The 25994-nt window shown below is 50.0% G+C and overlaps 2 long non-coding RNA genes across 3 annotated transcripts in view; one reads left to right on the top strand and one right to left on the bottom strand.

Moving 5' to 3' along the window:
- Positions 1–25994, top strand: part of LOC117976316 (uncharacterized) — a 398679-nt gene that overhangs the window by 196587 nt on the left and 176098 nt on the right. For both annotated transcript variants that reach the window (XR_010110319.1, XR_010110318.1), the window contains one exon: positions 11143–11240. This is a non-coding gene — a long non-coding RNA (uncharacterized LOC117976316). The remainder of the gene's footprint in view (positions 1–11142; positions 11241–25994) is intronic.
- On the bottom strand, positions 1232–7358 carry LOC134729322 (uncharacterized). Its single transcript, XR_010110321.1, has 3 exons — positions 7340–7358; positions 6718–6793; positions 1232–6600 (listed from the first exon to the last, which is right to left on the bottom strand). It is a non-coding gene; the product is annotated as an uncharacterized LOC134729322 (long non-coding RNA).

The raw sequence follows: 25994 nt of genomic DNA, 5'->3' as shown, positions 1-25994 counted from the left end.
TCATTGTACTCTCACTCTCTTACAAAGGAGGCTTTGCTTTGTTACTCTGCATGTGGAGTGTGAGGTCTGTGCATGACCCGGATCCCGGGGACAGACTGAGAACGTCGTTCATCCACTGTCCATCCTACCAGTCTTCTTTGTGCTCCACGAAGCGCTGGGGGAGGGAGACAGAGGAGAGGTGAGCGAACCAGTGAATAGCTAAGATCACTTCCCGTCCTGTTGAGTGCTGTGATGTGGTGACAGGGACACCTCTCCCTCTGTGTCCTAATTCTGTCAGGCTAACTCCTGCACATGTGTTACCCTCTCTAACAGCCCCGCCTTGCAAGTAGCCTTAGGAAGGGGGCAGTGTCATCGGCCACCATTTCACTTATGAAGAAACCAAGGCACAGAGTGGTTAAATCATGTCCCCAAGGTCACAGGGCAGAGGCAGGAGCTGAATAAGTCAGTCTGCCTCCAGAGCCTGGTCTCCAATCCCCTTGCTGTATTGTGGAGAGTAAATATGTGTACACATGTGTGCATTCAAGCATGTGCATGCACAGGTGTACATGTGCCTGTGTGTGCATGACCGTGGGTGAGATGCCACATACTCTAGAGTGTGTGACCAGGAGGCTTTGTCTGATGCAGGGCCCTCTGGCCTAAAATACGATGAGGTTTCCAAGGTAAGACCTGGGGAAGGAGTCCGTGGCTGAAGGACTGGGGGTGCAAAGGCTCCTGGGCATCAGCGGATGGCAGGCAGGGTCCTGCACTACCTCCTTACGAATGCGCATGTTTCAAATCACATTCTGGACACCGAGTGGCCATCCCAGCAGATTTGGGGCTGGGTAAGGGGTGGGGATGCGGTAAACAGAGCTGGATTGGAAAGGCCCCCACCTACCCAGAATGGGCTGGGACCCCTGCCTGTCTAGCCTGGGCTTCCAGGAGTACAGTCCTCCCTGTTCCCTGATGGGTGGTCCGGGAAGCTGCTCCCTGACAGCCTTCTGTTTCCTCTTCTCCAAGGCTCCCGGTGAAGCCAAAGCTGAGCCCGCCGGGGTTTCCGAGGGCTGCGTCCCAGCGCGGATCTTTTCCAGCTTCATTCCCCTCCAGGCGCTCTGTCAGCAGCTCCCCCCAGCCCCATCCATCTTCCCCTTCCCCTTCACAGCCTGCCCAGCTCCCGCTCCTTCCAGGCTCCAGCGGGGCCCCTCTCCAGGAGGACGCGGCGCCTGGCCTCTGAGGCCGCCCCGTCCGTCAGGATCTGATCCCCTGGCTGGCCTGGAAAGCCACACCAGGGACTGATGGGTTTCACATCCTCCCCTGCTCAGAGGGAATAGCTGTCTCCCAACACTGAATCTGAGATGCGTTTTTCAAATTCTTTGACAGAATGCTTTTAGCAGAGCCGAGGGGCTAATAAATCTTCCTGCTCGGCATCGCCTTTGTGGAGTCTTGATCAGGAGCTTGGACTCGGGGAGCAGCTCCCGTTTTCTCTTGGAGACTGTGGGCACCTCAGAGGTGGGGTGGTGGGTTCCCGAGGCCCTGGGAGTCTCAGGAATGCCATGGTAGCTCTCTTGGAAGGAGAATTCAAGTTTTAGAGCTGGAACCAAGGCTAGGGGCGGGGAACTGTGAGGGCATAGCAGGCCTGGTGGTCTTGCCCTTGGGGGGTCCCCATCCAGCTGGGGGAGACAAACACATACATCAGTGGAAAATTACAACTGCCTGAGGGAGAGGCCCGAGATGCTCTGTGAGCTCTTTGTGGGGGTTTGACCCCACAGGGGAGGTGAGTCGGAGCTCCCCGAAGCTCTCAAAACTGGGCTGGTGTCAGGAGGAGCAAGAGTTGGTGAGGAGGGGAGGTGGAGGGAAGGACAGGGCTAGAGAATGAAGCTGTGTTAGTGGAATGCAGTGTGGATGGAACACGCCCCTCCGGCCTCCTGGTCCGTAACTCAGCATTGCACGTACACCAGCACACAGATATTGCACTGGCAAAAGCCATCCAACTGTACATCTATGATGCGTGTGCTTTTCCCTATGTATATTATACTTCCATAAAAGTTTCAAAGGTGTTCGTCACCTCAAACATCTGGCAAGACACCAACATGTTAAAAAAAATTGTTGACTAGGTGGAGTGGCTCACGCCTATAATCCCAGCACTTTGGAAGGCAGAGGCAGGAGGATCACTGGAGCCCAGGAGTCCACGACCAGCCTGGGCAACATAGCAAGACCCCATCTCTACAAAAAATAAAAAAAAAATTAGCCAGGCGTGGTGTTGTCTGCCTGTAGTCCCAGCTATTCGGGAGGCTGAGGCAGAAGGATCGCTTGAGCCCAGGAGGTTGAGGCTGCAGTGAGCTTTGATTGTGCCACTGCACTCCAGCCTGGGCGACAGAGTGAAACCTTGCCTCAAATAAAAAAATAAAAAGTTATTGTGTCTGACCGTTGGGATTGTGTGGGACTGACATGCCCCATCTTATATTTTCTTATCAATGTGCCTGTATTCTAGCTTTGTCTGTGTTTACAATGGAGATGGGGTCTCTGAGTGTTTCCAGATGCCTCACTCCCGGCTGGGAAAGGCTCTTCTGCCTGCCACAGTGGAGGAAAGGTTTTCCTGTCACCCCTCATCTCCAGATGCGGCTGTTTATCAGGGCAGCCGGTGAGGGGTGGGCATCCTCGGACCAGGGTTCCGCACGCAGTATAGACAGACAAGACCAGGGTTCCACACCCAGCATAGACAGACAGGACCAGGGTTCCGCACCCAGCATAGACAGACAGGACCAGGGTTCCGCACCCAGCATAGACAGACAGGACCAGGGTTCCGCACCCAGCATAGACAGACAGGACCAGGGTTCCGCACCCAGCATAGACAGACAGGACCAGGGTTCCGCACCCAGCATAGACAGACAGGACCAGGGTTCCGCACCCAGCATAGACAGACAGGACCAGGGTTCCGCACCCAGCATAGACAGACAGGACCAGGGTTCCGCACCCAGCATAGACAGACAGGACCAGGGTTCCGCACCCAGCATAGACAGACAGGACCAGGGTTCCGCACCCAGCATAGACAGACAGGACCAGGGTTCCGCACCCAGCATAGACAGACCCCCTTTTCACAATCGCACTCTGTGGCTGACAGGTCCTGGGAAGATCTTCTGACATTGGCCTTGGTCATGGAGAAGCCAAGAAAGAAGAGGAAGGGGCTGACATTGTTGGTTAGGGAAGCCCCTCGTTCCCTCCGGAGGGGAGGGAAGGGGACCACGGCCAGGTCAGGTGGAGCCCAGGTCACCCAGGGAGCTTCCCAGTGTTCCTAGGTAGCACTTTCACACCTGGCTTCCCATCCTGCCGTGGAGGGGAGCCCAGGAGTGCAGTCCTCGGGTGACGTGACATGATCATGATATGACATGATCACATTGGTCCAAGCAGCTGCTATTCAGGAAGTTTCCATCCCATGCTGGCTTCGGTAGATCCATATTGTCCGATGGGACCCCCACCCTCTGGAATGTGGACTGTGCCAGTTTTCCATGTGAGGACACGTTATTACAAGAGCTAGCTTGCCTGAGGTGTACGGTTGGCGAGGGAAGAGCAGGGGTCAAACCCAGGCCTGGCTGACCTGCCCTCTGAGGGTAAGAGCCCTTACGTCCATTGAACTTCACATCACTAACTCCCCTAGGAGAGTTTCCCCGGCATCTTTGACAGAGTGTCTGGATGTTAAATTTGCACAGCTCTATTGAACCCTTTGGGGGCAGAGGTCCAATAGTGTGGCCCCTCCCCCCACCTTCTTCCCATCCATTTTGTTATCGATAAGGAAAGCAGAATGACCAACCTTGTTCAAATCCAAGCTCCAGGAGTTACAGGCTGTGTCCTGGATGAGTTATTCTACATCTCCCAGCCTCCTCTCCAGAGATGGAGTTCTAATCGTGCCTGACTCCCAGGGCGGTGGGAGAGCAGAAGTGACAATGCACGTGAACCCCCCTCCACCGGGTGCCCACTGTGCACTCAGCCACGGCCTCGTCTCCTCCTTGGACACTTTCGTGGATCCCTGTAGCAAAGTAGCTGCTGTTTCCCGCCTGAATCGTCACTGTCTGGAGAGTCAAGCATCCCTGCCCTCGCTGTCATCACCCTTCCCAAAGCCTTGTCACCGGCGTTTCCTGAAATGCTGCTGAAACCAGAAGTCATAGTCCCCACAAGGCTCTTGCTGAGGGCGGCTCAGCTGGGGCATGGTCTCTTTACGGCAATTTGTCAGCTTTGGTCACCCTCTCCTCAAGGGCCCTAGAGTGCAAGGGGGGCTCAGCTATTGCTGTGTAACAAAATACCCCCAAACAGTGGCTCCCCAATCCAGGTCTTGCCTGGGGTCAGCATTGTGGGTCTCAATCAGGATCTCTCACCAGCTGCATGAGATGGTGGCTGGGCCTGGGCTCATCTGAAAGCCTTTTTCTCCGGGCATCTGGGCTGGAATGTCTCAAATGGCTGGGCTGCGGGGTGCCGGGGCGTCTCAGGCTTCTCTCTCCCGGCGGTGGCTTCAGGGCAGCCAGGCTTCTTAAACGGTGGCTCAGGGCTTCTAAGTGCTTTACATGCTTCACTCTGGCCCACTTTATGATGGTCACATTGAAAAGTAATCTGAGCAGGAGGAACAGCATTTGCAAAGCCTCTGAGCTACAGAAGAGCATTGCTTCAGTTTCACTCCCTGAAATGGGAATGGCGTGTAATCCCCTGTGTACAGTGCTGTTGGGTGATTCAAATCAGATGAAGCAGGTGGAGGAGATCCGGGATCTGGAAACCCACTTGCTGTTACAGCCACATGTTCTAGGTGCTTTGCTGTGGCTGCTCCAGGGGAGAGTCCTGTGCGGGGGAAGTCCTGGCTTGCACGGAGCTTATCCTCATGGATGTCATGTGCCGGCTCAGAGTCCCAGGTTGCACTGGAGCCTGGACATGGGGATGTCTGTCACCAAGGGGGCATTTCTTCTGCCCCTTAACACCAGCATTATGAACGGCTCCACTGTGTTTTTCCAACACCAGAAAGAGCTCTCCACATGTCGCCTGTCAATAACAGTGTATTTTTAGCAGCAGCCTAAACCGGGGGAAAGCTGTACTTAAAAGCACACGCCCCGCCTCGCAGCTGCCTGGGCGGAGGACTCAGGGCCTGGATTTGGGGTGGGTCAGAGGGGAGACGGGGGTGAGCTGGAGGTCAGATCACATTTGTTTCTCAGGGTAGGACACCAGGGCCATGTTTCAGAGGCAACTGCTGGTGCCCTTTCCTTTGGAGGCCAGGGGCTAAGCTGGGGGCGCTAGTGCCTCTGCCCCTGTCTATCCATGGCCCACCATGGGGCCGAGCATGTGATCACAGAGCTGGTGGGGTGAGTGCCTGGACCCGGGGCTGCCCCCCTTCCCAGGAGGCCTGGTGCTGGGGCGTCCTGAGAGTACCTGCCTCTGCCCTTCCTGTGGGTACTGCGCTGACCTTGGTCTCGTCTCTGCCCCTCCCAGCTGTGGGGCCTCTGGCACCTTCCTGGGTCCTCTGATCCCTATCCCCTCCACGAGTGTTGTGACTGCAAAGGGGGACACTGCCCTAGGGGCTACATAAGGTCCACTCCTCCCTCCCAGTAGGATGAGGAATAATCTAGAACTGGTGTCACAGCAACCGTCAAGGGACAAGATGGGCAGTTTATGCACTTAATTTTCCTTAATATCTTTTTTTTTTGCTCCCGGCTTCATTGGCTTGAGCTACACATTTCAAGTTCAAGCAACTTTATATTTTTTCTTACAAAAAAGTGATAGATGGTTGTTTAAACTTTTTTGGATAGTGTGGAATAATGACCTGAAGAAGAAAAGCTGATCTCACCCATCAGGGAAGATCACCCTCAACAATTTAGTATGTATCATTCTACACTTTTTTTTTTTTTTTTTTTGAGACAGAGTTTCGCTCTTGTTGCCCAGGCTGGAGTGCAATGGTGTGATCTCAGCTCACCGCAACCTCCGCCTCCCGGGTTCAAGCGATTCTCCTGCCTCAGACTCCTGAGTAGGTGGGATTACAGGCATGAGCCACCACACCTGGCTAATTTTTTTGTATTTTTAGTAGAGACGGGGTTTCTCCACGTTTGTCAGGCTGGTCTCAAACTCCCGACCTCAGGTGATCCGCCCACCTTGGCCTCCAAAGTGCTGGGATTACAGGCGGGAGCCAGTGCAACCGGCCCATTCCAGACTTTTATAGGTTTGGTTTATTATTTATTTTATGAATATATGTGTATTTTTTAATAGGCTCCAACTCTCTCCTACTGGCCGCTGCTTGCTTTTTTTTTTTTTTTTTTTTTTGCTCCTGCTTTCCAGGCCCCTTCCCCACCCCCACCCATCCAGTCCCCGCAGGACTGGGGCCCGATCTCACACAGGAGCTGCAGCCTGGAGGGTTCTGGGGAGGCAGTGGGCGTGGGGGAGGGGTGGCACAGGACAATAGGGCCTTGTATCCCACGCAGGCAAAACGCCGCTGGACCCCACTGGCCAGTGTGGGGGCTCCTTGCAGAGTCAGCTATCTGCCCCAAACGGACGGGAGGCGAATGAAGAGGCGCTCACTGCAGCGTGAGCACTGGCTCCGCACCAGAGGCCCACGGCGATGACTGTTTTGGTCAGGAAGCTTGGGACGTGTGTCGCCTTGGAGAACAAACCAGAACAAACCAGGGCACCAGAGGGGCCGCCGGCCCTCCCCCCAGCCCCCGCACTTTATCAGTCTCCTCCTCCCTCAGGCTGCAAACAAAAGGTCGTGGGTACCTGGGCCCGGGAGACACCGTGACACAGGATGTTCCCAGCATTTGGGATATTTCCTCCGCCGTCTGACTGATATGTCCTAGAGAAAGCACAGGGTTCTCGAGGGAGCACGGGGCTGTAAAATCTCCAAAACACAGGAATAACAAAGCCGTAAATCTGGGCCTGCCACAGCCGCTCTCAGCTGAGGGTGTCCGGCTCAGGCCATGCCCTGTGGCCACAGGAGGCCCAGGAGCTTAGGTCAGAATCCTAAGGGGTAGAAGGCAGCACGGAGTGGGGCTTTCCACAGGCCCACACAGGGCTGGCCCCTGTCGGGTGCAGGAGCTCACATCAAGCATGGCCTCCTGTGTGCAGCAAGTGAGAGCTGGGCAGGCGGGGGAGTGGGGGCAGCAGTCGGGGTGGGCCCAGAGCTCCCTACCCTTTGGCACCCCGGCAGAACAAGGGCTGACTCCCGTCTCTGTTCTCTTTTAGATGAGCAAGTTATTTACCCTAATGAAGCTGGAGGACCCTCCTATGTAAAATGGAGCTAATGACATCCCCTGCTTTAAAAGTCTGATTGTGAGAGTGAAATGCGATAATGTCTGTTAGGCATGGGGTGTGATGACAGGGAGACAGAGTTTGCACTCACCGTATTTCCCCATTCCCTACCACTCCTCCTCTTCACAACTGCCACCAAGGCTGAGGATCCATCAGCTCATGTGCACTCTGCAAACAGAAGTCACTCCAGGTATTTTACATGGAGGGATTTAATATAGGGGGCTGGTTTTACAGGTGAGGGCCTAGGGTAGCTGCCAAGCTGCAGGTGTTGAGGCATCTCAGGGATCAGCCACAGCAACCAGTCACTCCTTGGGCTGGAGTGACAAAGGAGGAGATGGTGTCATGGAACCCAGGATCTAGGGTCACCTGGTGAAAGCTGGACCCTTGACAACCTGTCCAGTGGAAATAGGGACCATGGAGGGAAGGGCATTCCCACAGGAGCTGGAGCCAGAAAGGAAGTGGGCAGAGGGGGAGAGGGAGAGGAGAAATACTTTTCTCAGAAGTCCTCTACCAGTGCCTCCCATTGGTTGAAACTGCCCAGAAGTCAGAGCACACAGGAACCTGGGAAATGTAGTTCCCCATGATACAAAGCAGGGGAGGGGTGGAAGTGATAGCCCAGTGACCAGCAGAGATCAACTATAATGAAGGTTAATGATAGGGGTCTGGGGAAGAGATTTCCTGGCCCTGAAGCCTACCCTCCTATTTTTTAGTTGAATTACTTCATATAAATTATATGACCTTTCTTGATCTTGCTTTCTCATCCACAAATGGGATATTGAAAAATGTTAAGTTATCGGGTTGTTAAGGAGAGCAAACCTAATACCACCTACGAAGCCATCACCCAAGGGCTTGGTCCAGATCATACCTTCAAGAAACATCAGCCATCACATATGTCAGAAAACGGGTCAACAGAGATCAGACCAAGGTCTGAGTACACCAGCAAATGTTGCTCAACTCTCAGTATGGCACTTGGCACAGCTGGCCTGGGGCCCTTGTCAAAGAAACCAGTATAACAACCATTTTCTTGGGAAGGAATCACTCATAAAAGCTTGCCACATCATCGGCCAAGAATGACATAAGCTCCATGCTGAAGGTGGCTTCTCGGGGGAAGGAAGTGAGTTGAGGGGATCTCCTCCATCACATACATTCTTTGGGGATTAGAAAACCGTTAGCTGTTACCACAGTGGAGACATTCAGCAATGGCCATGGGCCATTGGAAATGTGCGCATATCCCTGCTTCTCGTTTCCTCATTCGGGAATCTAAACGTTCCTGACACCCTGGCACAGCCTGTTGGCATGGCTTCTGATCCTGGTTGAGTACACGCTGATCTCACGAGTGGGAAGAAAATGTTTTATTTGTGAGTGAGAGCCTCCAAAGTGACTTCTTCACTTCCTGAGGAGGATCTTAAAGAAGGCCACAGAGTGAGTCATTCTCACCACACCCTGACTGGACCGCCAAGCTGGGAATCTCCTTTGTAGAGATGGGGGAGGGTAGTGTTGCTGAAATCCACCCACCTGCTCCACATTACGTGCCAGAACCCCCAGGGATCAGAGCACAGTGGGTGTGCTCTGGGCCTTCCTGCCTTTGCCGTGCTATTATTGGAGTGAGTCAGCTAAGTCAAACACTCCCTGCTGATGCTGAGGAGACCTATGTTACCAAAGCACTTTAGGTTGGTTCTTGACTAGCTCTCAACTGAGTCCTCAGTGGCTGACATGAGGGTAAGTCTCAGCGAAGTGTCTACAGAGAAAGTGGTGATGATAGTGATGGTGATGATAATGATGGTGATGGTAATGATGGTGGTGATGATGATGGTGATGTTGATAGTGATGATGATAGTGGTGATGATGACGGTCAAGATGGTGGTGATGGTGATGGTGGTGATGATGATGATGTTGTTGATGGTGGTGATGATGTGATGATAATGATGGCGATGATGGTGATGGTGATGATGGTGATGTTGATAGTGATGATGATAGTGGTGATGATGATGGTGAAGATGGTGGTGATGATGTGATGATAATGATGGCGATGATGGTGATGGTGATGATGGTGATAGTGGTGATGACGGTGAAGATGATGGTGATGGTGATGGTGGTGATGATGTGATGATAATGATGGTTATGGTGATAATGTAATGATAATGATGGCGATGATGGTGATGGTGATGATGGTGATGGTGGTGATGTAATGATGATGGTGGTGTTGGTGATGGTGATGATGATGCTGATGGTGGTAATAGTGGTGGTGATAATGATGATGATAGTGATGGTGATGATGGTGGTGATGGTGGTGATGATGATAATGATGTTGATGATGGTGATGATGATGGTGGTGATGGTGATGCTGATGATGTGTGATGGTGATGGTGTTGGAGATCATGATGGTGATGATTGTCATGGTTATGGTGATCATGATAGCTATCATTCATTGAGCGCTGTGCTAAGTCCCCTATACATTCTATTTAAGTCTCTCAGACACCCAGTGAGCCAGATGCTATGCTGTTAAATTGTCCTCATTTTACAGATAAAAAAACCGAGGCTTGGAGGAGTGAAGTAACCTGCCTGGGCCACACCATTAGTAAGTGGTCAGGCACAGTTACTGCAGGTCTGTCTGATGCTGAAGCCTGCATATATGTTTAGTACCTCCTGGCTTCATGCCAGGCACAGTGCTGGATCCTGGGGATACTGTGGCCACTAAGATGAAGAGGACTGGGTCATGGGACTTACGGTTCTAGTGCAGTGAAATAAGATTTGCTAAAGAGCAGAGTCTTTTACTATCTCTTCTAAGCTACAAGGGCTGCCAGATTCTGAGGCCCAGCAGGACATGAGAGCAGAGAGCACAGATATCCCTCTTGGGAGGCCCAGGGAATGATGAGGAACTGATATCTGGAATGATGAGAGGTACCTTGTAACCCACATCTACTCCTTTTCAGAGTGTGACTGGGAAATCATTTCAGGTGGAAGGTGGAAGTGGGTGGGGAGGAGAAGACACAGCAACATGGCTGAGTGTTGTGAGCTGGTTCTTGCTGGACTGGAAGGTCAGATAAAGAGCCTTACAGCCCTGACTTTGTAAGGCAGGGCACACAGACATAGGGGACATGGGCTTTGGGAACTCAAGATTCAGAACCTTCCCTCCACAGTCCCGTGACTTTGGATAGGAGATTCCACCTCTCCCAGCCTTAGCTCCCCACCTGTACATCAAGGACTGATAGAATAACTCCTTCCTGGAGTTACCGAGGACTTAGATGAGCCAGGGCAAACAATGCCTTCCGCTGTGCGTGCCCTCCGGACGCACCACTGGTGTGGTAACTATGCCCATTGAACCTGCAATATGTGATGATGAGGGCCTTGTTTCTCATGTGACAGATCTGGAAACTGAGGCTCGGTGGGGCAAGGTTTAACTGGTAGGGCTAGATGATAACTCAAGGCCTCTGATGCCCAAGGCTCGAGCACAAGGCCAGGGGGGTCTCCTTTTCCTCAAGTTCTTTCTGTGTGATCGTCTGTTGTACCTGATCACGGCATCACCTCCTTATGTTATATCATATATTATAAACATTATATAATATCTAGCATATTCTATATTAGGTATGTATATTTTATAACATATAAATATTATGCAATGCAAGCATTTTATGTAATATAATAGGATATCACAATGTGTGTAGGTTAAAGTGGGCTTAGTTCATGAAACCCCAGGAGGTGGTTGGGGACACCTGCTGACTTGTGAAACCAGCTGGGGACAGGCTGGCCCAGACCCCCAGGTGTTCTTGAAGAAGTATTTGGCTTCAGGAAAGAGAAGGTAGTTGCTGTTAATCCTCAGAGTGCCTTAAAAGATAATCGTGGCTTCACAACAAAGAAGAAACGAACCAATTTGCCTCTGTCTCCCCCTTTCAGAACCACCATGAGAACAGCTGGTACTCATGGACCAGTGGCAGCTGGATGACCCGCAGTCACCATCCACTGAATCCTTCCAGGAACACCTGCACGTGGAAGTAGGTATTGCTCTCTCACCACTTTGCAGGTGATAAAATGCAGCCCAGAGAGATGGTGGGATGTGGGGAGCTGGGAATCCCCCTCAACTCGGCTCCAAGGCTCCTGGCACAGCTACAGGCCAGTGTAAGAGAGAAAACTCGCGAGCGGCATGTCCCAGCTCATCCTGTGGGGTAGGAAGGAAAGGCTCCAGACACAATTAGAAGTGCTTCAGAGCGAGTGGAAAGTTCTCAGGAAATGTATTATCATTAGAGCTGGCTGCTTGCTTCCCTGGACGGGGAGAGGGCATGCGTGTGCGTCTATGGTGGATGCACTCACTGTGCAACGTCCTATATGAAATCTTTCTCCTCACAAAAAAGTGAAAAAATGGGCTTGCTTTCTTGCGTGAACTTTTCTTCCTGCTGTGTTTCTAAGAGTATCAGAGAGGTTGTTGACCCAAAGGGCAGGAGCTAGGCGTACCTGGTTAAAGAAGGTCTCTGATTGCCTTGTAGATTCAGAAACTTCCCTTAAGCCCCTCGTGCCTCTGTTCTCAAACCACTTGGAGATGGGGAAACTGAGAGGAGGGAATTGCTTGGAGAACCTCCAAGGTCCTCTCTGGGTCCTGGGATTCTTTCTTTTGGCAAAGAAAAGTCAGAGAGGCAGTGTGATGTCACGGCTGAATGCAGGGCCTCCGCAGCAGCCTGCGGGCTCTCCATGCCAGCTTTGCCCCCTCTGCACTGTCCTGACCTTTGGAAGGTGTCTCCCCCATGGCTGTCAGTTTCCCCATCTGTAAAATGGAGATGAAAATGGAAATAACTGTCTTTGGATTCCATCCTTTGAGGTAAACCTTTTGGGAGATTGAGTCAGCACACACGCAATGTGCGTGAAACTACCCGGCACTGAGAGAGCTTGTCCATCTCATGTGTTTCTGGAGAAGGTGGTGTCTTCCCTCCACATCTCTTCCTCCAGGTGATAGCACTGAATGGTCAGTCCTAGGGGGCTCAAAGAGAGGATTCCATTGGGAATTGATGGAAATTTCCTAGGCCAGCCTCCTCCTTTCACCTGCATATGCTCACCGCCCTCCAGTGCTGGTCCCGGAATTTAGCTCAGAGAATAACGCATGCACACAGGTGATAGAGATGTCTGGGTACGTAAGTACACCTGGGTGCACATGTGGAAACTCGTAGAAGGACTGGTGTCATGAAGATGTGTCGCGTTGGTGGGGGCGGAGGTGCTCAGGGCAGAGCCTTTCCTGGCAGGATTTGTCCGTGGAAGCTCGGGGAGTGGGAGCAGGAACAGGAGGAGGAGGAGTGGCTCAGTGGGCTCAATTCCTGTGAAGGGCAGGAGCTTCAGAGCTCCTGGGCTTCCCTGGATCCTTCCTGGCCTGGCCACAAGGACCTTATCTAGTGGCAGGGCAGGGGCAAGAACGGCACTAATAACAGTAGCTGTCATAGCAGCATGTCATGGTGTTGGACACATAATCTAAGTTTTTAAAATACATCATATGTTTCACACATAAGCTTATTTTTGTAACACAATATGGCATGGCAGGTACTAATATCTTCAGGGTACAGATGAGGAAAATGAGACACACAGAGTGCAGCAACTCATCACGGTTGCAGGGTGAGAAGGTGGGTGAAGGGGCTGTGGCTTCACAGCCGTCTCTGCCATCTGAGCCCTACGCACTGACCTTTGTGCAGGTGGGGACGCCCGTGGCTTGATGTATCTCTGGGTGTGCAAGTGTACGATGAGGGTCCTGGCCCGGGACGCTCAGTATGGGTTAGCAGCGGGCAGCAGGGTTCTCAGCCTGCCTCCGTCACTCGGGAGTTGGTTCTGTGAGCTAGTTCTCCCCCCGTGCCTCAGTTTCCCCATATGAGGATAACAAGACCCTCTCGTAGGGCAGCTGTGAGGAGATGAGAGAAACCTGTGGCTGGGTAGCTCAGTGCCTGTCTCGTTGAAGGGGTCCATAAGTGGCAGGCAGAGGACGGGTTGGGCCTGGTGGACCCCAGAGCTCCTCCCATAGCTGCGACTTGCCGCTCCGTAAACTCGTCAACAGGTTGTCTTCAAAGAAAATGTTCAAGGGAAAGTGTTCACCCTTCACCATCCTCTTGAGGACAAAGACAGTGGTTCTGAGCATGGCCCTTGGAGCACCCGTTAGCCACACTGGCCAGCAGAGCAGTTCTGGGAGGCCAGAGGGTGTTGGATGGCGAGGTCTGCGGAGTGACCACGCAGAGAATCCCCTGGCCCCTTCCCTCATCCTGAGGTGGCCAAGGACACCAGGAGGAGGGAACATGGGGTTGGTTTGGACCAACAGGTGGAGCGGGAGGGTGCACACACTGTCGGCAGCATCAGCATGTGGGGACTCGGCAGGAGAAGCTAGGAGCCTAGCTGCTCACAGCAGGATGGAGATGATGAGGCCTGGAGGGGGTCTGCAATGCTTTCCCCGGCACGGCAGTTGAGCTGCGCTGCAGACCCCCACCTGATGGTGTGGGGGAAGGGGGTGAGACTCCAAAAACTACTGGATGCTATGTTTATCACCTGGGTGGGGAAACAGTCTGCACACCAAACCCCTGCGACATGCAATTTACCTATATAACAAACCTGCTCATGTACCCCTGAGCCTAAAATAAAAGTTAAAAAAAAATCCCCCCTTGGAGCAGAAAAGGGAGAGAGACAGGGAAGCAGCTGAAGGCAGCAGCTTGTCTGGGGAGGTGGGGGTCAGGTGAGGGAGGAGTTTGCTTCCCCAACCTGAGCAGTTTAACCTGCAGCCCTTACTCACCCGAGGGCACCTGCTGGGGCCCAATGCCTCCAGGGGTGTTTGTTCTGACTGCCCAGGCCCCAGCCAGGCTGGCTGTGAATATTTTCATTGTCATCTGATCTTTCCATCTCCTTGGCTGTCCTTTAGAGAGGACCAAAGGACTTTATTTCAGGACATTCCCATCATTCCCGCAGGGTGACACATACACGATAACCATATCTGTATGCACGGTGGTGGGGTAAGCAGAGGATTTGGGGGCGTCCCTGTTTCCTTTCTATAAAATAATTACAGGAAAATAGGATGCTAATTCTATTTTCATTTACATGAAATAAATAATAAATGACTTTATATTTGAATAGGCAGTGCCCAAATGAATCATTTCAAAAATGTTAATGAGAAGCTTTAGCATGCTTCTGTGAACGTAACTTTCTTTTTCATAACAGTCTTATTGAGGTGTAATTAATCTACCGTAGAATTCAGCCATGGAAAGTTTCCAATTCAGTGATTTTAGTGTCCTCACAGATTTATGCAACTATCACAATAATCAATTTTAGAACATTTTCATCATCGCCCCCGAAAAAGCATGCTTGTTAGAAGTCACTCCTTTTACCCACCACCTCCCCAAACATAGCTTTTTTAAAGGAAGTCAGGTTTTATGCTGGAAATAGCTATGTGCAATTCTTGGCTGACATGTGAACGTCCCTCTTCAAAATCTTGAAGTCACTATCGATGTGAAACTTTGGTTGCACAGGTATGTGATAACAAGATCTAGGAAAAATTTCAGGAAGTATTTAAAAATTTGGAAGAGTTTAAGTGACTATGGAAAGAAAGAATCCCATAGGTCGTTCTTTTCTTGGCTGAATACAATGCTGATGTTTACTGTGATAATGAGGGTACGTCCTAAACTCGGCTGGACTTGTTTGATTGGGTATTTCACAGTGCTGGCGCTGCTGGAAGCTGCGGAACACACACACATGGTTAGAACAGCTCTCGGCCCGTGGCCACCCAAAGGGTGCACCTGCAGGGAAACTGAGGCCTTCCTCTGGACTCCGCGCTTCCTCAAGGTATCTCCTGAAAGGTCTGCATCCTGCCATGTGCTGACGGGGCTGGCGCCATCCATCCTTGCCCTGAGCCCTGCCGTGTTGGCATGGTTGAGGGGTCTGCTGCCACGCTGCCTCTCCCAAGGAGGCTTGGGCAACCCAGTGAGGAGGAAACCTTGAATAAACTTCAGGAAGAACAAATCCATTCTCCCACTTTCCCAGAACCCAAAGGGCTTCCACACTTGAGGGATGTGTTGTTTTTGAACCTGAGCCCATCATGGCCCTGGACATTGATCAAAGAGAGTGGCTTGTTTTTCCTAAAAGTGTGCGGATGGGTCCGATCAGCAGAATTTCAGGTGCAGTGACTCAGCTTTTCCTCTGCGGCTACCACCTTCCCGACATGGCCCCCATGGGGTGGCATCCAGACCCTTTCCTCGGGCTTGCTTTTCTGGAAGCCCCCACACCGCGGTTAGGGTCTGGGATTTGGAATCAGACAGATAAATGGGTTTCAAGGTCTCTCTTTCCAGCTGCTCAGAATGACCACCGGCAAACTCCTTCACTTCCCTGAATCTCAGTTTCTCCTATTTAAAATGGTGATAAGACTAGTGGGCAATAGACACCGCCTCTTGGGAGGGTTAAGGTAAAATCAGAACAGGAGATGAGTGCAAAGTCCCTGGCAGTGTTCCTGGCACAGACAACAACATTTGTGGCAAACCTGGAGTGGCCAGATTCCCCCTCAGCCTCCCCAGAGGCCAGAAACTTTGGTGGATCATTCCTGAGCCCACTCATAGCTTCCTTCTTTCAGCACTTGCCTCTCTCCACCAGAGAACTTTCTAGGCTGAAAGAGCATCCTTGGGCTGTGCAGGGAATCAATGTCCTCAGAGCAGCCCCCCGAGGAGGGATGGAGTAGATGGGAAACACCCCTGCGTGTGTTTCTTGGGAAGATAATTCTGAGGCATCTTCCACAGGCCTCTATAAAGGATCCCAACAGACCAGAGTCCAGTCACCCTGCTACCACCCATTCATGGTTGGCTTTCTCACCTCTGGGCCTCATTTCCCCATTCCCCTCCTGGTACTTTCTAAATTTACCTCCAAAGTAATTCACTTGGGCCCAGGTCCCTAAATCCCTTGTCTGTAGGTTTGCTTTGGGGGACACCCAGCCAAAACAAGAGTCGGTAAATATGGGCTATTATTATTATTATCACTCAAAAGGCTGGATGCAGAATGAGAATAAATTCATGGTCAAATTTTGTCCTATGGATTTCATTTCATTTTATGGGCAGGTGAGAGGTCATATCTAGATGATATCAGAGAGCCACTTCGGGAATACTCAGTTGGTTATCATGGGATTTTATTGAGCAGCAATTAGATTCCCAGTGCTGGGTGAGGGGTGTGGACCTGGGCCATGGGCACCCATGGCCCTACACTCTAGAAGGGCAGAGTCTATGGAGCAGAAGCGGTGTTCAAGTGAGTTCAAGATCAAGCACATGTCCCCCAGTCTAGGTACGAGGAATGGCCTGGTGGTAACCAGGGAGATATAACCCAAGAGGTGGCATTTGCTCTGGACCCTGAAGAGTAAGTGTTGCACTAGGAAAATGTTGGGACAGCATCCATGGGAGGCGAAGAAGAGTGTGTGCAAAAAGTTCAGGGCATGAGAGGACCTGGCAGGGAGAGACAGGGGTGACCAAGAAAATGTAGATTGAGGCTGGGCATGACGGGCAAAGTGACTTAACTTCTCTGAGCCTCATTTTCTTCATCTGTGAAATAGGATCATAATAGCATCTACTGAGATAATGCTGGATTGTCGTAGTGGCTCAATAAAGGTTTCCTGCTTCCATTGCCATTAGGGTCAAGTGCAAGGACTTCAGAGAGGACTTAAGAATCTGCACTTTTTCCCGGCATGCTGAGAGTTGTGGGGCTGGAGGCAGCACCGTCATAATTGAGTTTTAGCATCAGAGGTCTGGAAGGCTAGATGTCATAGTGTTACCTTGACTTTCTCCTCTTTCTGTAAGGAGAATGCATCACTTCTATAATAAGAATATATGTTTAAAAGCCAGAAGAGCACAATGACTTGGGAGCTTCTGGAAGCTGGACAGACTGGGTAGGCCAGAGTAGGAGGGTGGGTCAGCCTCCAGCTTTTGGGCTGAAGGGTTCCTGGGAGAATCTGATAAAGCTAATGGGAATTCCTCGCAGAAAGCTGACTTCCGTGTGGAATTCCACACCCAACCCAAGTGGACTCATGCAGCCACTAAAAGGCAGATGTGGACCCAGGGTAGGGTCCCCTCAACTTGGAAGAATCAACAATTCAGGCCAGAGAATTTGAGAACTTCCCACATGAATGCTTGTTTGCCTTGATGTTGCCATTTTCTCATAAGACAGCACATGTGAGATGACATCTTTCTTTCTCATGAGAACGTTTGTTGGGGCCTGCAGAGGCTGGGTGAGGAGGCTCCCAGTCTCCAGGTAGATATGGGCAAGACCTTCATTCCTAGTGAACTGAATGTTCTGTCTGAACTCAGTGCCTCCATGCACAGATCTAGATTCAGAAAGTGCTTAGATCCATGCAGCATTCGTGTGGAATTAGTTGTTTGCCAGGATTGGCAGTGAGGGCCAACTACTCTTCCCAAAGCAGGAGTGGGCCTGCTGCAGCTGGAGGGTCTGTCCTGCTCCCTGGGCTGCTGGCCTCCCTCACAAGGCTGTGGACTGGCCTCACTTCAATGACATGGATTGTCTCGTGCATGAGTGCACATCGGATTTCCAAGTCTGCTATTGATTTTCAAACTGCAAACAAAAATGCATTCATTCCCCGGGCCTCGCCATAGTCTTCCATTATCCACTTAGCGTCACGTTACAAAAATAGCTTTAAACAGTTTTGCTTGAAATATTGGACACATACACTCACTGACAGCGAGGTTTTGTTTGGTTGTATGACTCAGCTTCAGGGCATAACTTTTCACACGGAGGGCGTACACACCCGTCACTTTGACACAAGCGGGGATGTCGGTATTTATTTTTGCCTCGAGAAAATGATGGGGGAACAGGGAGGATAAAAAGAATTTCCAGAAAGGCCCATGCCAAACTCTTCCCACATCTGTGCAGGCCGTGGACCTCCTTCCTGGGCCCTTGAATTCCTTTGGTTTGAGGGAAGAGTCATCCTCTAGTCCGGAAGAGCCTCTGAGGCTGCCCGACAAAAACGAGGTCTGGCTGGAAACCCTGACTTCTCTGGCTCCTGGTTGCCCATTGGCATCATTTGGGGAGCTCTTAAAAATGCCAGTGCCTGAGTCCCACCCAAGACCCATTACGTTGTCCTCTCCTGGGTAGAGCCCAGCACTCCTATTTTTAAAGCTCCCCGGGTGATTTTGACCAGCAGCCAAGGTTGGGTAGCACTGCCCTGGAACCACCCACGGAGTGACATGGTAATTCTGCTCTTTGGAGAGAGATTGAGATCAACACGATGGCTGGGAAACAGTGCTTCTGGGAAGAAGCTTTACCTGGGGTGGTCACTTTCGGGAACCACCATGGGTTCCCATCTACCAGGATGCTACCACCCTGAAGGGACAGGCACTGTCTCCCACCCAGTGACCCCATCTTACTTGTCTTGATGCCTGGTCTCTCATTCTCCCCGACAGTGTTCCTTTTGCAATGCAGCCCTGCCCATGGCACCACCTTAGTAACTTCTCTGTGGTCTTAAGACAAAAGGCAAAGTTCCTGCTGCCATGACTTTCAAGACTGTGGCCTGGCCCCTGTCCAAGTCCCCCATGTAAGCAGGTGCCGTTCAAGAGCACCAGCTGTAAAGCTCACTGGGCACATTCCTGCCCCACAATCCCTAGTGAGGGACCCGGGGCAAATTCATGAATCTCTCTGTGCTTCAGCAGCCTCACCTGGAAAATGGGAATGACCGTAGGGCCCACCTCAAAGACTGCCATGACGGTTGAAGGATTGCACTGAGGTAAGGGGCTGAGTGCTGTGCATGGCAGGTAGTGAACATTTAGCAATATTACCTTTTGCTGTCATCACCTGAACTGGCCCTTACTCTCTGGACATGGACGATTTCCATCCCTCAGACTCACTGTGCTCCCTCTTACCTCGGGCTTGGCACACACTGTGGTCTCTTCCTGGGGTGCTCTTTCTTTCTCTTATTTTCCTAGTTAATATTACTTCCTCCAGGAAGCATTCCTGATTCACTGGCAAGGTCAGGGGTTCTTGAAATTGATTATAGCACTTTCTACTTCTTCCCCAGTCCACTTGCCACAACTTTAGTCATTATCTGTGTGTAGGATATAAATTCTACAAGGGCATGAACTGGATTCTTTGTTCATTAAGTTTTCCCACCAGCATGTAATAGGTGCTCAGTTAATACTGGTTGCATGAATGAGTGAATGAATAAATTGCACTGTTTGCAAAGGCTTGCAGTCATTTGCCCTTCATTGCATCTTTGGGTGATGGCTTTGTGGTCCATGGCCATGTGTCAGAGAGTCAACATCTGGCAAGAACAAGTTTGGGGCTTTCACTTTGCTCCACCAAGACATCTTGATTCTGGCTCTGCCCCTGAGTTGACCTTGCTTGTTGGGTCCTTGCTCAGCATGGACTTTGCCTATTCATATACTCAGGACTCTCCTCTCTTTCGTTGATTGATACGTGTACACACACACAGAGAAGCAATTCAGGCCAGAGAATTTGAGGACTTCCCACATGAATGCCTATTTGCCTTGATGTTGCCATTTCCCCACAACAGAGCACATGCAAGATGACGTCTTTCTCATGAGAACATTTGTTGAGGCCCATAGAGTCTGGATGAGGAGGCTCTCAGCCTCCAGGTGGATATGGGCAAGACTTTCATTCCCAGTGAACAGAATGTTCTCTCTGAATCCAGTGCCATGGATTTAGATTCAGAAAGTGGTTAGAACCTGAAAACATTGGCACGGAAGTGGTTGTTAGCAAAGATTGGTTAGCACCAATCTCTTCTCACATCTCACGTTTTTCATTTTTTATTGACATGAAATGTACATACTATAAAGTTAATCATTATAGTTATTTATAGTTTTCCTGATTTCACTGAATTGTTTGTCTGTATTTTCTCGAAGTTCACTGAGCCTCCTTAAAACATTTATTTTTAGTTTTTTGTCAGGTAATTCATATATTTCCATTTCTCCATTTCTTTGCAGTATTCTATCAGGAGGTTATTGTGTTCTTTCCGTGGTGTTCTGTCTCCTTGGTATTTTATGTTTCTTGTTGCCTTGAGTTGATGTCCCCACATTCGAAGAAGTAGGGACTTCTTCCATTCTTTCAGACTGGCTTTGTCTGAGAGAGATTAATTATCTTAAAGTGAACAGCTCAGTGGCATTTAGTGCATTCAATATGTTGTGCAACCATCACCTCTATCTAGTTCCAAAATATTTTTGTCATCCCAAAAGGAAATCCCATACCCATTAGCAATCTCTTCTCATTCCTCTCTCTTCAGCCCTAAAAACCACTAAGCCATTTTCTGCCTCTGTGAATTTACCTATTCTGGACATTTCATATAAATGGAATCATACAATACGTGATGTTTCATATCTACTTTCTTTGACTTAGCATGATGTGTTCAAGGTTCACCCATATTGCAGCATGCGTCAGAACTTCATTCCTTTTCAAGTCGGATTAATATTCAATTGTGTGGATAGACCATATTTTGTGTTTATGCATTCATCTGCTAATGGACTTTTGGGCTGTTTCTACCTTTTGGCTATTGCAAATAAGGCTGCTATGAACATGTGTGTACATGTCTTTCTTTAAACACTTGCTTTCAGTTCTCTTGTGTACACTCTAAGGAGTGGAATTGCTGGGTCATACACTAACTCTGGGTTTCATCTTTTGAGGAACTGCCAAGCTGTTTTCTCTGATAGCTGCACAGTGTTACATCCTAACACCTTTGATTTATATTTATCTCCTGACTTCACCCAAACATGACTGTTCCAGATATGACCTCTGACCCCTGACCCCTTTTCACTCCCCCGCTGATAGATAAAACATGACTGGACAGAGAGGGGCAGGCTGTCTTGGATGGACCCTGGTCCTGCCACATACAAGCTGAATGGCGCTGGGGGGGTCAATCCGCCATTCTGAGCTGCAATTTCAGTCTGTAAGATGGGGATGATCATAGTGCCCTCCACCCTGGCATGGAGTTACTGTGAGGATTAAGTGAGTGATTCGTGTGTGGGAAGCCTCAGAGCCTCACCTGGCATGTGTGAGTGCTCCTCCAGGCTTGGTGACCATGAACTGTTATTCCTAATAACAATCCAGCGTGGGCACAGAAGGAGTACCAGGCATGGCCCCTGCCCCTAGGTGGAGAGGAGAGACTCATCCACAGGGCCTAACTTAGCTAACACCTGCTTGTTCTAAAAATGACATGAAACAACAACAAGTGTAAGACAAAACAATGCTGGATGTGATGGTACAGGATAAAAATGAACTATTTGACAAGGACTTACACTTCATTAATTTCTGACATGGAAATATTAACAATTTGGAGAACTACCACTAAGTTAGGACTTATCTGTGTGATTTAAGTCACGTAGCCCTCCAAACCCCTGTAAAGTAACGACTAATATCCCGTCTGTCAGACAGGTAAACTGAGGCACTGAGCGGCAAGGTAACTGGCAAGCAGTTGCCCCAGGACTCCAACCCAGGTTCATCTGGCTCCAGAAACCACTCTGTTCACACTCTGAGTTCTTTCTTAAAAACTGTTCCGCCCCAAGACGGCCTCCTGTCTTTCCGTGTGATGTGAACACCCTCCTCTCACAGATGGTCTCAGCAAAGTTGTGAACATCCTTGATGCCCACAGACGGCTTGGTTGTCTGAGAGGCTCCAGGCCCCAGACAATATTTGTTTTTGCTCTACTGAGAGTATTTCCATTTGCTTTGGATGGAAAAACAAGCCTTTCTGTTGTTGTGAATATTTCAAAGGGACCCGCTAGGGCACAAGGTATCCGCCGGAAAGCTGAACCAGGAACCATGCGTTGTTTCAGATGCATTGATTTTTATCAGCTTTTGACCTCATTTATTTATGAAAAATATCTGGCTCCCAAATACGGTGCTTTGAAGGCACAAATGATAAGTGACCGAATGCGTCCAAAAAGTGACAAGGCTCTTGCCTGCCCAAACGCTGGCCTGCTGTAAAGTGAATCTTCTCCTGGAACATGAGCTTGTCTCCAGGAATCAGTGAAATCAGAGCCTTGCACATGCAGCCTGAATCAATCCAAATGGGGCTGCGGAGCCACACTGATGCCTGTGATGCCTTCAGGTGCTAAAGAGGAAGGAGCACTATCATCAATGTCAGGAGGATGTGCCATGAAGTGGATGGAAATGGGTGGAGAGCCCAGCCTGAGGCCCCCAGAACCACGGGTCTGCCTTCTGTATGGGGGACATCCTTGGTGAGGAAGTGGTCAGGCGTCCGTGACCCTGGGGAGGAGCGGCCATCAGAACTTACAAGAAGAGCCATCAGGGTTCCACGGAAGGCAGAGGAAGCCCTCCACTTCAGAGCCACCTGCCAGAGCCACCCTGAAAGCCTTGGCTGTCTCCTGCATACAATGAGGGATGGAGACAGCAGCTCGGTCTACTTCGTAACTTTATCGGCAGCTGAGGTCCTAGATGTGGAAAATATCGCTAATGCCAACATGGGTGTAATTCTTCCATGAATTCCCAGACAAATCAATTTCCGGAATATTGCTGGGCAGCACATTTGTCCCCCACCGCATCCCCTTTCTGAGAACATCTGAAAATATCTGAAACACAGGACAAGTACCCTGATCTCAAAACTAGCTTGGGAGATGATTAACAAGAAAACAGCTCTAGTTTCAAAGCAAAATCCACAGAAGATGAACAAATTCAGTTATGTCATTTAAACACTCTATGTTAAAACATGAGATGGGACTCCTATGTCACACTGTACACAAAAATAAATACCAGATTTATCCAGAAGTTTAATGTGAAAGGCAAGACGAAAAACTTAGAAGAAAATGTATTTGTGTGTTTAGAAGCATATAAATACAAATAAGAAGAGATATTCTCTCTCCTCCCTCCTCGTCTTTACTGCTTTGAATGCTGGGAAGTAATAATATGATATCTTGAGCAGCAGCAGCTACCTTGTGACCATGAGGACAATTCTGAGCGTGACTTGATAATTGTCCTATCTCTGCCACCAAAAAGCTATGGTTGGAGGAATAGTTTTGGTACCTCTACTATTAAGGTTTATGGCAACATATGAGATCACTGTGGAGTAAATTGTTTGTATCTCATGCAAAACACAATCCCGAATGAAACACAGATGGACTTTGTATTTCTCCTAGTTTATTTCTGAACTGTACAGCACACTCTAAAGAGCACAGGGGTGAAAAAGAAAGAGGCGGGACTTTATGCTTGTAGAAGTTACAGTTCACAGTTTCTTGCAGGGCTTGGGAGGAGACTTTTGGAGGTTGAGCCGGAAAAAAGAAATCTACCCAAGAAAAATGTGAAGGAAAGAATGCCAGACCGCATGTGCTTGGGCAAGATCTCATATGTGCATGGCAAAAGTTCTGCTTCCCAGGTGAACAAAACCTCTCCAGTTAGCCTGGTCCAGGGGCCATGACATCTGCTGTGTAACATTTCAGAACTCTCCTAAGAACATCTATTCCAGAGAGGTCAAGACAAACCCATGTTAGAGGTTCTCTTTCCATACTCAATTCATTAGATTCATCAAATCCTTTTAAGCCGAGATGCTACTTGGTATCCAGAGAATCAGCAAAGCTCCTTAAAATAAGGAGAAATAGTTTCCTAAATAAAGCATCCATACACACCCTTACTTGGCTTCCGTGGCGGTCACCATTGGTTGCAGCCCAACCTCTTTCTTTTCTATTCCTTACTTGCAGCCAAATGCACCCTGAGCGATGCACACCATTCCTCCTGGGTGCAGGTCTACGTGCTGTGGCCACTTCACTTTGCAGCACTGCTGGTTCCCGAGTGCTGACTCCACATCAGACCTTTGCAAGAGCCTCACAAACACCAGCCTATACTTGTAAATAGTAAGGCACTGTGGTCCCTGCCATGCAGAGGGGAACCAAGGCTCGGAGATACCAAGTAGCTAACGCATGGTTGTGCACTTGTAAGAGGTGGAGCTAGGACTTGAGCCCATGTCACGTCCATGTCCAGAGCACAGAGTCTGTGCTCTGATCACCATGAAGGCGAGCGGCCACAGGGTTAGGGTTGTTCTCAGAGATAAGCTCTCCACACATGTTTCCTCCCTCCCTCTGGTCCCATATGGATGGACTGTTTAAGATGCCCCAAAGGCAGACACACACTGCCCCCAGCATCAAGCACCTCTTAGAATAGCATGGGGAAAGTTCCTTAGGCCAACTTTGTCCTGTAGAGGCTGATGGAAGGAGACATTCTTGCTCTGCAGACTGCATAGCTTATGCCAAATATCCAAGAGAATTGCAGACATTCATCCACACAAGGATCTTGTACAGGTGCTCATAGCAGAGTGATTTATAATAGCCAAAAACACAAAAAACCCAAATGCTCGCAAGTGATCAGTGGATATGCAAAATGTCATCTATCCACACAACAGAATATTATTCGGCCATGGAAAGGAATGAAGCTCTGGCACAAGCTACAAGGATGAACCTTGAAAACAGGACACGAGGTGAGAGAGGCCAGATGTATTAAATGGATCCATTTATAGAAAATGTCCAAAACAAGCAAATCCATGAAGACATAAAGTAGATTAGGTGTTTCCAGCCCTGGGGGAAAGGGAGAAGTTGGGGAGGGGGGTGGTGATCACTAAGAGGTGTTGGGTTTCTTTTCAGAGTGATGAAAATGTTCTAAAATTGGCTAAAATGGTTCTGAACTTGGTGATGGCTGCACCACTCTGTGGATACGCTGAAACCCCTTGAGTCACTGTGCCCTTTAAGTGGGTGAATTGTGTGGTCTGTGAGTGACATCTCAATAAAGTTGGTGAGAAGCTGGGGTGGGGGCGGGAGCTCCCTGAAACAAAATCCTTTGTTCAGTGTCACTTCCCGAGAAGTCTGTTGTCGGCAGCCTGCCCTGAACTTATGAGACCCTGTGTGGATCCTTTGTCTGTATGTGTGGTTGAGGTGGGTGGAGGCTGTGTTTTGTGCGGGAACCTTGCCTGGGATCTGGTGTTCAGAGACGTACCCCCCTGGGGGATCCTGGGGCTAGGAAGGGGCTGAGAGTGCCTCATCTCTCAAAGATGTTTTCGTCTTGAAAATGGCGTTGGCAGTGCGTGGATTAGATTGAGCACGCGCTTCTACCGCATGCCTGCTGAGTTTGCATCTCATTCACTGGGTGCCTGTCCAAAGGGCAGGAGGGGACTCAGCGTGGATGCTGCACCTCCGCGCTGAGCTTTGTGGTTGCTCTGAGGAGCAAATCTCTGCCATTTCCTGTCTTTGCTCACAGGCACCCACGTAAACCACCAGCTTCCTTATTTCCCTGACGTGGAGCAGCCTCTGATAGCCTTGTGACCCAGAACAAATCAGCTGGTGACGGCCATCAGAACTCCCGAGTCCTTGCACTGTAACCGAAACTCTTCCATGGCCCTGGAATGCTGACCTGGTGAACTCTCCCTGACTTCCCAGTGTGCATGGGCTGGGGGCATTGGAGTTGGAAGTGGCTGCCATTCTTGTTGTCCTCTTTCTGGGAGAACTTGTCTGAGCGTGTGGCCGGCAGCCCACCCTGAGCCAGGGCAGAGGGTTCAGAGGGGCTCCCGTGGATCCAGACCCCACGTACCAAGCCCTGTGGCTGTGGGCAGCTGCCTTGCCTTGTGCTTCAGAGCTATAGTCTCGGGTGCACGTTCAAGGGTTGACGTGGGGATTCATGAGCTAATCCCTGGGAAGTGGCTCCACTCCATGCCTGCCCCTAAACCGCTTTCAGTAAATGGCTTCAATCCTTGCATCTCCTATTGCTGTATATCTTTGTATCTATTTTTTAAATCATGAAATATACCAA

The sequence above is a fragment of the Pan paniscus genome, chromosome 18 (genome assembly GCF_029289425.2).
Source record: "Pan paniscus chromosome 18, NHGRI_mPanPan1-v2.0_pri, whole genome shotgun sequence".
Lineage (NCBI taxonomy): Eukaryota > Metazoa > Chordata > Mammalia > Primates > Hominidae > Pan > Pan paniscus.
Note: the sequence above shows the minus strand (reverse complement) of the source record. Positions and strands in the feature narration are given on the sequence as shown.